Source organism: Euprymna scolopes, chromosome 22 (assembly GCF_053919585.1).
Source record: "Euprymna scolopes isolate OS-2025 chromosome 22, ASM5391958v1, whole genome shotgun sequence".
NCBI classification, from domain to species: Eukaryota; Metazoa; Mollusca; class Cephalopoda; order Sepiida; family Sepiolidae; genus Euprymna; species Euprymna scolopes.
Window position 1 is genome coordinate 399454 of NC_136503.1, and position 14567 is coordinate 414020.

Here is a 14567-nt window from a genome sequence, read left to right on the forward strand (position 1 = left end):
TTTTTCTGCCAAATGAATGAACAGTTTAAATAACTTTCACATTTACAAGAACTGTCTACCAAGACACACATTTTGGACACTGAAAAATGATTCGTTTTTACTTGTTTCTTTTGTGTAATTAAACAAAGTTTATTTCACATGTTTCATTTTTTTTTAATTTATTTATTTGTGGTGGAAAAAGAATCTAATTAGATCTGAGTACCACTACAAGTTGGTGACCAAGAATGTGAAACAAACACACACAACTACAAGTCAACGAATCTGAACGTAAATTTGAGCGTGCATCCCTCAAAAAATGGTCCCCTACAATTTCTGACATTACTTGGTAGTTTAAAGACCTCAAAACTACAAGCCTTTGCAACTAAACCAAAAGTTTTCAATCTCAACAACAAGTGACCTGAACTCGGAACAAAACAATTGACAGTTTAAAGGTTTCAAAATCATTTTTACACAGAACTATAGTAAAAGAAAGAAATAGAATCACAGCGGGCTGAGACAGCCCTGGCTACGTTATCACTGAATATACCAGTCTTCAATCTCACTAATATAAAGTCATGGTTCATCCAAATCCAGGCACTTTTCGACATGAAATGGATTACATCCCAGAGAACCAGATATTGTTGCTTGATTGAAAAGCTACCAACAGACGTCATCAAAGAGGTAACGGATTTAGTGGAGGATGTACCAGAAGACAACCCATAAGACCGGCTTAAGGAGGCGATATTGAAACTGACTGGCTTATCCAACGAAACAATGTTGTACAATCTCTTCACGCAGGTTGAATTAGGAAGTCATACCCCTCACAACTATTACAGCATATGTGAACATTACTGGGCAACCAGAAAATGTCTGAAAACATTATGAGGAGTCTATGGTTGGACAAACTACCCGATACAATGATATAAATTCTCACACCCATGGCAGAAGAAATGAAAACAGAAAAACTCGCGGACATGGTTGACCGAATACATGAAAATCTTTGGAACTGCAAATGTCTATGTCTATCCTTGTGGCCATCTCACTAGTAAGGGTGCTGGAAGTAAACGTTTTGTCTGAGCTGACGTTATCCACCTGATAGTCAGGGACCCGAACCTTGGATTAACCACTAAGGAGACTATCCTATCAGTAGGCGCAAAGTACTGGGACTGCTGTATTGCCATTTGGTGAGTGGATTCTGGACCATGCTGTAACAAATATGTGTAAGGAAAAATTCAAGATGGCGCCCGATTCTCTCTTTAACACGGCAAGTTCAGGAAAAGATGCTATAAATGTTGAAGCAATTCAATAACCGTTATACACCAGTTCTGCACGGAATCCAACAACGGTAAAATATCCTCACACAGCACGAGAAGCAACAGCCACACGATTCCCCGGCCAACTCAATTGTCGCTCTCCCCACGTCTTTCTCCTCACCCGCTTTTATCGTTGTTCTAGGCCGGCTAAATTTGCATATTGCAAGAATTCGTGTGACTTTGCGAGACATCATACTTTACAAAAGATGGCGGCCGCCATCTTGGTCTTTCTTTTCTATTTTTGGTCGGTAACGCTGAGCTGGTCTCGAGGTAAGTCTTTTCCCCTCATCCGTCTCTCCCACGTACCCACACAACACGCAAACACGTGGGCGCTTATCTCCTGGATGCACGTTACACTCCCCCCTGATCTGATGATCACATAGAGAGCACTGGGGGGGGTGCCTTTTAGTGCGTGTGCTTCTGTGAAGAGGTACATTCACTGTTTCAGATTCGGGCTCTGGATCTGGTTCCGCCTCATCAGATGAAGTATCGCTATCAGTCTCTGGAGGGGGCTCACTGAATCCGTGCATCGGCAGCTCATCGCTAGACGCTTCACTGCTTTCTTCTGTAGTTGTGTGACGCACCTCGGTAGCTGGGCGAAGATCTCGCACATGTCATGGGGTTCCATCGACCAAAACAGACTGCTGGCTAATCACTCCAGATATTTGTCCTCGCTTAAACTTGTCGGTGCACCGATTTCCTGGGGGCCGCACCCACACTGGATCTCCCACTTCATATCTGTTATATGTTCCCTTGTCGGCTGGCTGCATAGTGTTGATTCCCTTCACTCCGACTCGGTATGTGTAAATAGCATTCGCAGGTGCGGTTGAAGGGGACGTCCCGTCCTTTGGCGTAATGTTGTACCAATATGTGGCTTCCGTAATAGTACATCGCTTCCTGGCAGCAATTCTCTTGATGCTGCGATGGCTTCTTTCAGCAATGCCATTTCCTGACGGCACATGCACACATCGCAACCGTAGTCGGACGCCCCACTCATCTAACAACTGCCGGACTTGCTGGCTACAAAACGCTGCATCATTGTCAGTCAGGAGCTCTTCCGGCGCACCTCGCTCAAAAAAAATGGATGATAGGTGGCGAACAACATTTGCTGAATCCTTGCTGGTCATCTGCCGCCACACCGCAAATCTTGTAGGCCCGCAATCAATGAGAGTTAGAAAGGGCTTGCCACTGTAATGGGTAATATCCATGGCCAGCCGCTGCCACACACTCTCAACTTCCAAGCGACCCTTCTGCCATCGCTCTGGTGCAGGATCAATAGACTGGCAAGCCTCACAATTTCTGACGATCTGTCTGACATCCATCTTGGTCACTGCTGAGTATACGCGCCTCACAAAATAAAGGGTCCTCTTGATACACGGATGTCCGCTCTGTGCATGAATATTTTTGTATTTGATATGGGTCGATTGCAACTGCACAAGATCGAGCAGTAATCTCCATTCCCATCTTCGCGGCTTCATACCATTTGTGAGGTACTCGGGTCAGTTGGTCAGCACGATTACAATGTGATGGCACCAGAGTGACGCTCAGTGATAGCCCATACTCAGATACCAGGTTTTTTAGCATGTCTAGCCTTCTCCGTATTAACATTTTGCTTGCTGCCTTGGTACGGATTCGTGTCCGTCCTGAAAGTGTGTCAGACACCCAGTGGTAGACACAGAGAGAATCTGTGTACAAGGTCAACTTCTTAGACTGCCACTGCAGGGCCAGATTTACCCCCTTTACAACAGCGTCCAGCTCTGCCAGGTTGATATGCTGAGAATCTGTTACAGGCTGCAGCCAACACGCATCCTCAAACACATTTCCTCCTTGCTCCAACGATACTCCCAACGCCAAAGAACTGGCATCAACCCACACACCTACGTTGTCTCCGTTAACACACCACCGCCCACAGGCAGGGTTCTTCTTGTTCACTCTCTCCAGTGTCTCTTTAATCATCAGAGTTAGTAGGACATCATCGGATATGTCATCCCAACCCGTGGTTGTTAAATTTGCTCTGCATTTAATTACACCAACAGCTGCGCGGAGCCAGCCACAGACCGGTAAGTGACCAACAAGTTTTCCACACCAAGAAAAAACGGTCCGCCTTGTAACGAGGTTGGGGATGCTTGGAATTTCACTGCTACGCCTCCATTGTAGGGTGCCATCTTCCTCATAAACATCCAATCCCAATACACGTGCTCCTTCCCTTAAACGTTCGGGATTCTTGCATTCCAGACCAAACTGAGCCAACTTTTCTTTGACACACGACGTAGACTGTACATCTTCATTGACGTATACGTCATCAATGTAAGCTGACGTTGAGTCCCTCATGGGCTTTTCTTGGGACAATACTGTGTTGACAATAGTCTTCATGATCTGTGGTGCCACATTTAGGCCAAAGCCGAGGCATGTAAGGCAGTACCTCTGCCCCTGGAACCAAACTGTCTGGAACGGCCACAACGTCTCATCAACTCGCACCTATAAATAGGCTTTTCGCAAATCCAATATCGAGACATTAGTGCCTTTCTGACGCCATTCCCTCAACTTGCTGGCGCATACGTCAGCATCGGCAGTGTAGGCTTCAATATGCTTGTTAAGCTCCCTATAGTCCAGCACGGGCCGTAATTTCGACTTGTTATGCTGGACTACTGCCATCAAGGGTATTAGACCCTTGGGAGGCCCAAGCTTGTCCTCAGGGTAGGGGATTAACCAGCCATCTTGGATCCACGCCTTTAGTGCCCTTTCGTATTCTGCTCGGGCCTCACTGGGTATAGGGTACTCTGCAACCCCATTCTTGAGTTTAGTCGGTGCCATTCCCTCGGTCCACTTCCAAGATGCAATCCAGGCCCTCTTGCACGAGTCGTAGTCCACTGTAAAATCCGGCCGATCGATATGGAGCGCTGCACACACTGGGGCCTCCAAGAATCGCACCTTTCCATCCCGATGAATTGCGACTCCCCCCAGCGCCTTGATGGCATCGTATCCGAGCAACAGGTCAAACCCCAGGAGATTTCCTTGGGTCATGAGCACATTGATCTTAGTGGCTGCACCAGTGTCCGTGTAGATCTTGACAGTTCCAGCTCCACAGCATGTCTGGGTCTCGCCTCCTATCATGGTGACTTTGATCTTCCTCTTAGTCCAATTTGGACACAGCCTGGCGCTCACTATAGTATGCGAACAGCCTGAGTCGAGAAGTGCTGAGCAGGGTATCCTGTTTACGTAGACGGTCATCACTGGTTGTGTCTTGTTCAAATTTTGCTCGGGGAGCAGGGCGGTGCTGACGTCCTCTCCCCTGATACGTTTCCCGCACAGTTTTGGGCTAGATGCCCCAAACCGCCACAATTAAAACAGCGCACACAACCCCTGTTGGTGCAATTCCTTGCAAAATGTCCGCGTCGGCCGCAGCGAAAACATTTCCCATTGCTTGCAGTGTTCTGATTCGGAATCTCCCGAGCGCCAATCTGGCCTGTCTGTGTCGCCATCACAACTGGTTCCCCCAGGTCCTCATCTTTGATGATGGCTCGAGCACGTTCCATCAAGTGTTCCATGGTCGTTGTTGAAACGCTGGTTGAGGTTCTCAGTAGCTGCTTCACCCGAGTGGGAAGGCCCGCCACAAACGCGTACGCGAGCGTCTGCTCCGACACCCCTCCACCGAACAAAACTGCGAGTTTCTTTAACTCAGCGAAGAAAACGTCCACGCTTTCCTCCGGTAGAAGTTTTCTGGAAGCAAATTTTTCATAGACCGTACAAGGATCCATGGCAAATGCCTTGTACAGCGCAGCTTTAATTGCGGTGACATCTCCCTTTTCGGCAGCACTGAGTTGCTGATATACACTCAAGGCACCCCCAGCCAATCTCAGGGGAATCACAGTGTGTACCCTTTTCACCTCACAAAGGTCGCACGTCAGCTCGACCCTTCCAACCTAGTCAAACTCAGGTATGAGCTTTAAGTCGAATTTCGACTCGGTCATAGTCATAGAGGCCAAATGGCCGAGATAGCTTGTAACAAATATGTGTAAGGAAAAATTCAAGATGGCGCCCGACTCTCTCTTTAACACGGCAAGTTCAGGAAAAGATGTTATAAATGTTGAAGCAATTCAATAACCGTTATACACCGGTTCTGCATGGAATCCAACAACGGTAAAATATCCTCACACAGCACGAGAAGCAACAGCCACACGATTCCCCGGCCAACTCAATCGTCGCTCTCCCCACGTCTTTCTCCTCACCCGCTTTTATCGTCGTTCTAGGCCGGCTAAATTTGCATATTGCAAGAATTCGTGTGACTTTGCGAGACATCATACTTTACAAAAGACGGCGGCCGCCATCTTGGTCTTTCTTTTCTATTTTTGGTCGGTAACGCTGAGCTGGTCTCGAGGTAAGTCTTTTCCCCTCATCCGTCTCTCCCACGTACCCACACAACACGCAAACACGCGGGCGCTTATCTCCTGGATGCACGTTACAGTAGTCTCTGGTGGGGCCTCTCAATGCCATACTAGTGGGTAACTGTTACGGCTTTACCTTTTCATGTGCTACAAGAAAAAAAAGTTTTTCCTGTCTTTTTCTCTTACTTTCCCTCTCTGTACTGCTCTAACCAAGTATGCCAACCTGTTCCATAAATCCCAAAACCTCAACATGAATTATCTCCAGAAAAAAAAATCGAATAAACCTAGAACCCCATCTTCCAATGTAAACCTCTACTACCAGGTCTCCTTCTCCAACATCAGGGGTCTACGTTCCAACCTTCCAGAGGTTGAAACCCAATTACAGGAGACGAAACCGGACATATTATTTCTAAGTGAAACTGGAATAGGGCTGACCACTTCAGATGAGTTCATAATTAACGGATACTCTAACTTAACAGCTAAATCTGACCCCCAAGATCGCCATGGGCATGGAATATGTGCCTACATTAAAGATGGCTTCCCGTGTGACAGGGATATCTCAAGAGAAGATCCTAATTTACCCTACATGTGCTTCCGGGTTGCACTTGCTTACACCACTGCATTTATATTTGCACTCTATCGGCCCCATAACAGCGGAGTTACTATCTTTAAGAGTATATCTGAGAAAATAGACCACATCCTGTCTGCACATCCCTCGGCTAACATCCACATCTGTGGTGACTTCAACGTCCATAACATGGAATGGCTGACCCATTCAAATAAGACAGACGACGAGGGGAGGTTTTGTCATGATTTTGCCATTGCCATGACCTCACTCAGATTGTTTGCGAACCCACCCGTGTGCCTGATACTACTGGTCAATACGAAAGCCTCCTAGACCTTTTTCTCTCAACTTCCCCTGAGCTATGTTCAGGTTCCGTTCATTCTCCTCTAGGATCCGCCGACCACTCCGTCGTATCAGTTAAGATAAAAATGAAATATAATAAGTCCCCAGACATACCCCTCCACCGTACTGTATACCGATACTCTATGGCTGACTGGGATAGCTTCCGTACATTCATATCTGATTTACCTCTGCATTCCATGTTTAAAAAGGATGTGTCCTCTATAGTATCAGATCTGACTGAATGGTTAATTGTAGGCATAGACCAACTCATACCATCTAAAAAATTCCAACAAAAACCTAACAGCCAGCCATGGTTCTCCCCAGAATGTGCTACTGCTATCGCGCACAGAAATCACTTTTTCCATAACTACCAACGTAATAGATGCACTGAGACTAAAGCTGCTTTCAGGACTGCCAGCAACCACTGTAAAAGAGTAATAAAAAATGCAAGAGAGCTATATACGCAGTCTATTAAATCCAAAGTAGCTGATCAGCGGCTTGGTTCCCACCAGTTTTGGCAAATAACAAATAGGATCCTGAACAGAAGTGTGCGTTCTATCCCAACCATTATCAATGGACCAGAGGTCATCTAGTCAGCATCAGACAAGGCCAAACTATTTGCAAAGAACTTTGCAGCTAATTCTAACCTATGCGATGAAGGCCATCAACTCCCCATATTTCCTCCTCTAACACAGAACACGCTAGGTAACATACAAATATCTGTGCATGAGGTCGCCAAGCTAATCAAGAACCTTTATTCCAGTAAAGCAACTGGCCCTGACCGCATCCCAATTATAGTGTTAAAAAAGCTTTAACCAGAACTTGCTCCCATACTTACGAAACTGTTTAAGCGTTGCCTTAAGGAGAAGTGCTTTCCGACTCCCAGGAAAACCTCATCAGTATTCTCTGTATTTAAGAATTCAGGTGATAAGTCATCTCCCTCTCAGTACAGACCAATAAGTCTCCTGTGTATTATGAGTAAATTGCTGAAATCCATATTAAATAGAGAAATAGTAAACCACCTCAGCAGAAACAATCTTCTTAGTGACACACAATATGGTTTCCGTTCTGCAAGATCTACCGCAGATGTGCTAACGGTTATATCTCACAGGATTAGTGAATCTCTTGACAAAGGCTTCCTTTCTAGGGCAATTGCTCTTGACATATCAAAGGCCTTCGACAAGGTATGGCATAAGGGTCTACTTCACAAGATTTCCAGCTACGGTATAACTGGAAATGTTTTCTCAATCATTAAATCATTTCTCTCCAATAGGCTCATAAGAGTAGTGGTCGATGGACAAAAATCAGAGGTCTGCAATATAAATGCTGGAGTCCCTCAGGGGTCAATCCTGGGCCCAACTCTCTTCCTGATCTACATCAATAACCTCCCTAAAAACATACTTAAATCATTCGTTGACATCTATGCTGATGGCACGACCATCTACGGCAACACATCAAAGGCTGTAAATGACAAAGCTCTCTCTGATTCTCTCTCCTCTGATCTCGAGCGCGTGGTTCAGTGGGGGAAGACATGGCTGGTTACCTTTAATGCATCTAAAACCAAACTCCTATCTTTACATCATCAACGCTCTGATCTCCATCTGGCATCAATTGAAATGGATGGCTCTCATCTAGGAAAAGCCCCATGTTTTGACAAGCTTCTGGATTTGACCTTTACTCCTGATCTGAAATGGAACACATACATCAAGTCTGTTGCCAAGGTCACTGGAAAGATGGTGGGATCCTTCTACCGCTCCAGAAGATATCTCACTACTGATGCAATTCTCTATCTATATAAAAGCCAAGTACGTCCAACGATGGAATACTGCTCCCATATCTGGGCAGGAGATGCTAAAAACCGCCTATCCTGCCTTGACAGAGTACAAAATAGACTTCGTGGCTTAGTGGGGGGGATGCCCTTTACTCTACCCTGCAACCTCTCTCCCACAGAAGAGACGTTGCGAGCCTATCCTTGTTTTATCGTTATTCCCATGGCAGGTGCTCGTCTGAACTCCAATCTTTGGTCCCCCCCTCGCCAATCTTTCACGAAAAACACCCGCTGAATCCACTGTGAAAAATTTCCCCCACTCTTTATCTGTGCCTAAATCAAAACGTGGATTCCATGAACAAAGCTTCTTTCTTAGAACTGCACGCCTGTGGAACTCTATTCTGTCTGCCTGCTTCCCACCTGACTACAACTTGGATGTCCTCAAGTCCAACGTTAACAAATTCCTAATGAACCGTCCCCTTAAGTAAACACTTAATCAAATCTCCACACTAACGTACTGCACTTGCAATAACCCTTGTCCCTGAGTGGCTTCCGGTCCTTGATAAGTGGTGACCACCATGTACAAAAAAAAAAGTGAACTCTGTGCAATCACAACCGTTACAAACAAAAGGTGAGGAATTTAATGAACTTAAGTCGATGGTTGAAAAACTTACACGACACAAGATTTGCTACAGACAAACCGTCGGTACCCACTTAATAAACGACCTAGCTACAGAAGACAAAGTCTCAGTAGAGGCAGACGCAACACACCGGAGTAACTAATCAGAAAATAAAAAGTCACCCCCACGCCCTTAATATCACCTTAAAAATTACTAAAAACATAACAGAAAAAAAAATTAAATGAATAAAATAAAAAGTCAAGTTAGCGTTTCAACATTTGAACAACACTCGGCTGATACCGATGATTGCCGGTCTCGCCCGATCCATGCTTGACGGGAATTCACGAGAATTCGGGTCAAATTATAGAAGAGTACCATTTATAGAAATTATGGTACTCATCCAGAGAGTGATCCGTGCTGAAATAATAACGTTATTATTTAAAAAGCTATTCTTAACATTGGGAGAAGGTGTTTTGTACCTATTCTGTATTTTAACCTTACAATTGAATAAAAAAACACATCATAAAACTTTAATTAAACGTGGAAATACGATTTAAAAAATAGCACGGATCACTCTCTGCATTAGCATCAAAATTATTAATAATATTGTTTTGGGTTTTTTGCTTTTTTTCAATGAATGATACGATGTATCCACTCCTGTTCGACTGGCACTCGCCCTCTATCAGCCGTTCTTGAAACTAAAATACATACATTCGCCTCATGGCACTGTCATGCAGAAGTGCCGACATGACTAATCACACTAACAGACAATCAAACGAAGATCGTGATTAAAGGTATCACTATGATATATGTCTACCGGGATCAGTTCTGCCTTACCCGAAGACACATTCGTCAGCTACTTCAAAAATATTCACAACTCTTTCAGCCATTCAAGGACACTGATACTATTAAGCATAATGTAAAGCATTATATCAAAACGAATGAACAACCCGTCTATGCCACCCTCAGACGTTTGAAACCCGATAAATACAAGATCGCAAAAGATGAGTTTCAACTAGACACCGCCAAAAATGGCCGAAAAATCAAGTTGTTGTTATTTTTTAAAACGAAATTACATTTATTAAAATCCATTATTTCTGAGTAACTTTTTTTTTTCCAGAAAGATAAAACCCTGAATTTTATCATATAGAAAGCAAAATAATGTAAAACTTTTTCTACTATTTTTAATTAATTGTTAAATTTTCCCTAAAAGTTAACAATTGGCGTTTTTTGTTTTGCACAAAAAACATACATAAATAGTTAAAAAAAAAAAAAAAAAAAAAGGTTTTTGAAAGAATTAATTTGTTTATTTCTTGCCTAACTAAGATTTAGGGTGATTTTCTATGGGAATATGCAAAAATATTATAATATAAGTACCTGGATTTCAAATAATTCCACTTATTCATATAAACAAACAGTTACTTCGAGTCGATTTGATTACTGTTTACATTTGTGCTTGATAAAAAGCAAACTACGGAAGACCAAAAAGCCAAAAAAAACTTATTTTTCAGTGACGAAAATTTCAATGTATTATTAATGCTGAGGCTGGCCAGTACCAGATGGGTGACCATTTGTATGAGTTTGGTTTTTAATGTGTATGTGTGTGGGGGCCAGGCTCTCCAAAATGGGGAGGGGGGGGGGGCAATTTAAAGCAGAATAAAAAAAATTATTTCAGCGCGTTTGGTCCACCGTAGTCGAAAGGCGGCAAACGTTTCCAAACTTGATCGAAAAAATAATATTTTTAACACAAAGGGCACAATATTTATCGAATTTTTTTTTTGTATCGATTCTTCAAAGCATGCCCTGTTTAATAATGGTCATGCATTATTCGGCTCGCTAAAAAAAATTGTTAATTTATTTATCAAAGATTTTAAAATGGCTTTTTTCGTATAAAAATAAAAAAAAAATTTTTTTTTGTTTTGCTTAACTTAAATTAATTATTTTACTTAACATATTCGCCGAATTTCACACTTCAAAACTCAAAAGCGGGATAATGAAACACTTTTTCGAATCTATGTGTACAGTAATACAAACCCGGTTAAAGTATAGAATAGGTACAAAACACCCTCCCCTCCCCATCTTAAGAATGGCTTTTTAAATAATGTTATTATTTCAGCACGGATCAATAAGTGCACTACTACCCTTTAACCTTACAATTGAATAAAAAAAACATATAAAACTTTAATTAAACGTGGAAATACGATTTAAAAATAACGCGGATCACTCTCTGCATAAGCATTATATAATTTGAATTTCTTACGGGCTAAATTATGCTGGGCGATGTAATACATCGCCGATGTATGTAAAAAATTACGGTGAAAGTGCATTGGGAAACCAGTACCAGTGACCACCCAAAACACCTCGGTTGATTACGGAGAGGTTGAAAATAAGAAAATGCCTTTAGTGAATAACCCCCCCACCTACCTCCCCATGTTAAAAACGGCTTTCGGAATAAACACCCTTTGCAAGTTGGACAACCAGTGCACTACGCACATTGAATGTCTTCAAGTAGCTCCCAGTGCATTTTTACCAAATTTACCAATTTTTTTTTTTTTTTAACTTGAACTCAAAACTCAAAAGCGGGATAATTAAACACACTCAGACATAAAATAAGGTATGCAAACAAGTTTTTTTTTTTTGTTTTTGTTTATCTATAATCCCGTCCCTTACAACAACATAATGTTTTGTTCAGTTTCAGATGATTATTTTAAACATATTTGGAACCCCCTCAAAACAAGGGTGGGGGGGGGGTTGTAAGCAAAAAAAAAATATATATATATATATAAATATTGTTCATGAAAAATAAGTGCACTGTTATAAAGTTCATTCTTCTCTTAATAATCGCTGAAAATTTCGTATTGATTGGATAATTACCTGATTTTTGGTAGATTTTTAAAAAGACGGTCCGTCCAAAAGTACTTACCGGCCACCCCAGTTTTGGCGGTGCCTAGTTTCAACGCATGTTACAGCAAGGAATTATCCGACCGTCCAAAAGCGTTTGGTCTCCTATAAAAATTTTGTTTTTCTCCCGAAAAAGAGGGAGGGGGGCTTCTTTTATTTTAAACAACAAAAATGAAATAATTTTTTGGGTTTGTATTACTGTACACATAGATTCGAAAAAGTTGTCAAAAAAACAAGTATATAACAAATAAATGTTATCAAAGGCAAGATAAGTTACTTTTCTACCTAACTAGATATATTTTTCGTGTTTTTATTCAATGTAACATGCTTATTCAGCTCGAAAAGCATACAGTGTTTACCGATGTATTGGAAAATTCAAAATGGCGCCCGACACTCTCTTAAACACGGTAAGTTCAGGAAAAGATGTTATAAATAATAAACTAGACAAAATACTGTTAGAAATTCGCTCATTATATGTAACCGTGACATAAGTTGACATATATTCGGTGTTTTTTTAATAGTATTTTGTCTAGTTTATTATTTATAACACCTTTTCCCAAACTTACCATGTTAAAGAGACTGTCGGGCGCCATTTTGAATTTTCCAATACATCGGTAAACACTGCATGTTTTTCGAGCTGAATAAACATGTTACATTGAATAAAAACAAAAAAAATGTATCCAGTTTGGTAGAAAAGTAACTTATCTTGTCTTTGATAATATTTATTTGTTATATTTGTTTTTTTTGACAACTTTTTCGAATCTATGTGTACAGTAATACAAACCCGGTTAAAGTATAGAATAGGTACAAAACACCCTCCCCTCCCCATCTTAAGAATGGCTTTTTAAATAATGTTATTATTTCAGCACGGATCAATAAGTGCACTACTACCCTTTAACCTTACAATTGAATAAATAAAAACATATAAAACTTTGATTAAACGTGGAAATACGATTTAAAAATAACGCGGATCACTCTCTGCATTAGCATTATATAATTTGAATTTCTTACGGGCTAAATTATGCTGGGCGATGTAATACATCGCCGATGTATGTAAAAATTTACGGTGAAAGTGCATTGGGAAATCAGTACCAGTGACCACCCAAAACACCTTGGTTGATTACGGAGAGGTTGAAAATAAGAAAATGCCTTTAGTGAATAACCCCCCCCCCACAACACACACACACACACCTACCTCCCCATGTTAAAAACGGCTTTCGGAATAAACACCCTTTGCAGGTTGGACAACCAGTGCACTACGCACATTGAATGTCTTCAAGTAGCTCCCAGTGCATTTTTACCAAATTTACCAATTCTTTTTTTTTTTAACTTGAACTCAAGTTTGTAAAATAAACGAAATTAAAATAATTTCGGTAAATTGACTTACCTTTATGCATTTCTTTCGTCTTGTTTGCTTCGTTTTCAAGAGGAAATTTATAAAATAACCATATTAATTAAAATAAAGAGTTTAAAGTTTTTATATCGTTTTTCTAATCAAAGACGTAAAGAGAGTGAGTGGGTTGGTTACTACGTCAGTTTTAAAATATTTTAATATTCAAGTTATGTAAAGTAAAACGGACACATTCATAAAATTAATTTAAATATAAAAGCAAATACTATTTTGAAAACAATAATTGCATTCCTTCACTAAAAGTTAAATGTTTTCTAATGTTTGTTGATTTTTATTTACTTTGAAATGCAAATGCAGACACTAAACTTACGAAATCACGTTGCAACGTAAACACACACACCAGATGTGATTTCATTAGAAATGATTATCTCCCTTTTTGACTCTTTCATTTTTTTCTTCGCAAAATAAATTCTCTAAATAGTTGGAACATTGAATCTTTGCATGTGTTCTCTCAGGTGTTTTGTCGGCATGAATAACAATCTTGTTAGAAATTCTCTATTTATACGTACGTTAAAATTTTAACATGATTTATATATTTTTCTTTTCAAAGACAACAAATAAAACGAAAGAAATAAATCAAGCTAAGTCCAATCAATGTTCATTTCACACACACACACACATACAATATAACTCCTATAATTTGAACATCCGCTTCGTTCAAATTAGAGGATGCTGTTCAAGTTTCGTGATAAAAAAATGTGCTGCACTGCTGCAGTTAACTTTAATTTTCTAAGAATTAAGAAATAGTAAATGAAATTCATTGCTATATGATATTCAAGTATATATTAAGTTGAGTTTACGATATATTGCAAGTAAGAATTGTTAAATATTATTACCAGGAACGAAAACATTGAAAATAAATTAAATCTACTCTTACTTGTTAGGTATTTATTACCTAAGTTATCATCTACAGAAATCATACATGTATGTAAAATACAGTTTTGTTTTGTTTTTTAATTTATTCATTGAATGAGTCTTATTGCAGTTTTTATTTTCATCGATTGAGCTCACTGGTGCTACCATTCTATTCCGTAAGCGATCACGAAAATCTACAATTTCTTGCTTCTATAGCTTCTTTATGATTACATCTATTCGGAGTGACATTGCTTGCAAAACATAGTTGTCATTAAAGTAAGGACATTTTTCTAGAAATTTTATAACCGTCTCCATAGACTTTTCTGCATCATCTCATGATATTACTTCATCAGAGTGTTCTTGGTTATTTACATTAGGGTAAAGAGAATGGGAACTGTTGCTATTTTCATCACCATTACTGCCTTCAA

General features: G+C 40.6%; 1 long non-coding RNA gene across 1 annotated transcript in view; it reads right to left on the reverse strand.

Annotated features, from left to right (window-relative positions):
• LOC145243831 (uncharacterized) overlaps positions 1-13646 on the reverse strand; it is a 32489-nt gene extending 18843 nt beyond the window's left edge. The window contains exon 1 of the long non-coding RNA XR_013862947.1: positions 13261-13646. This is a non-coding gene — a long non-coding RNA (uncharacterized LOC145243831). The remainder of the gene's footprint in view (positions 1-13260) is intronic.
• Positions 13647-14567: the final 921 nt, after the last annotated feature.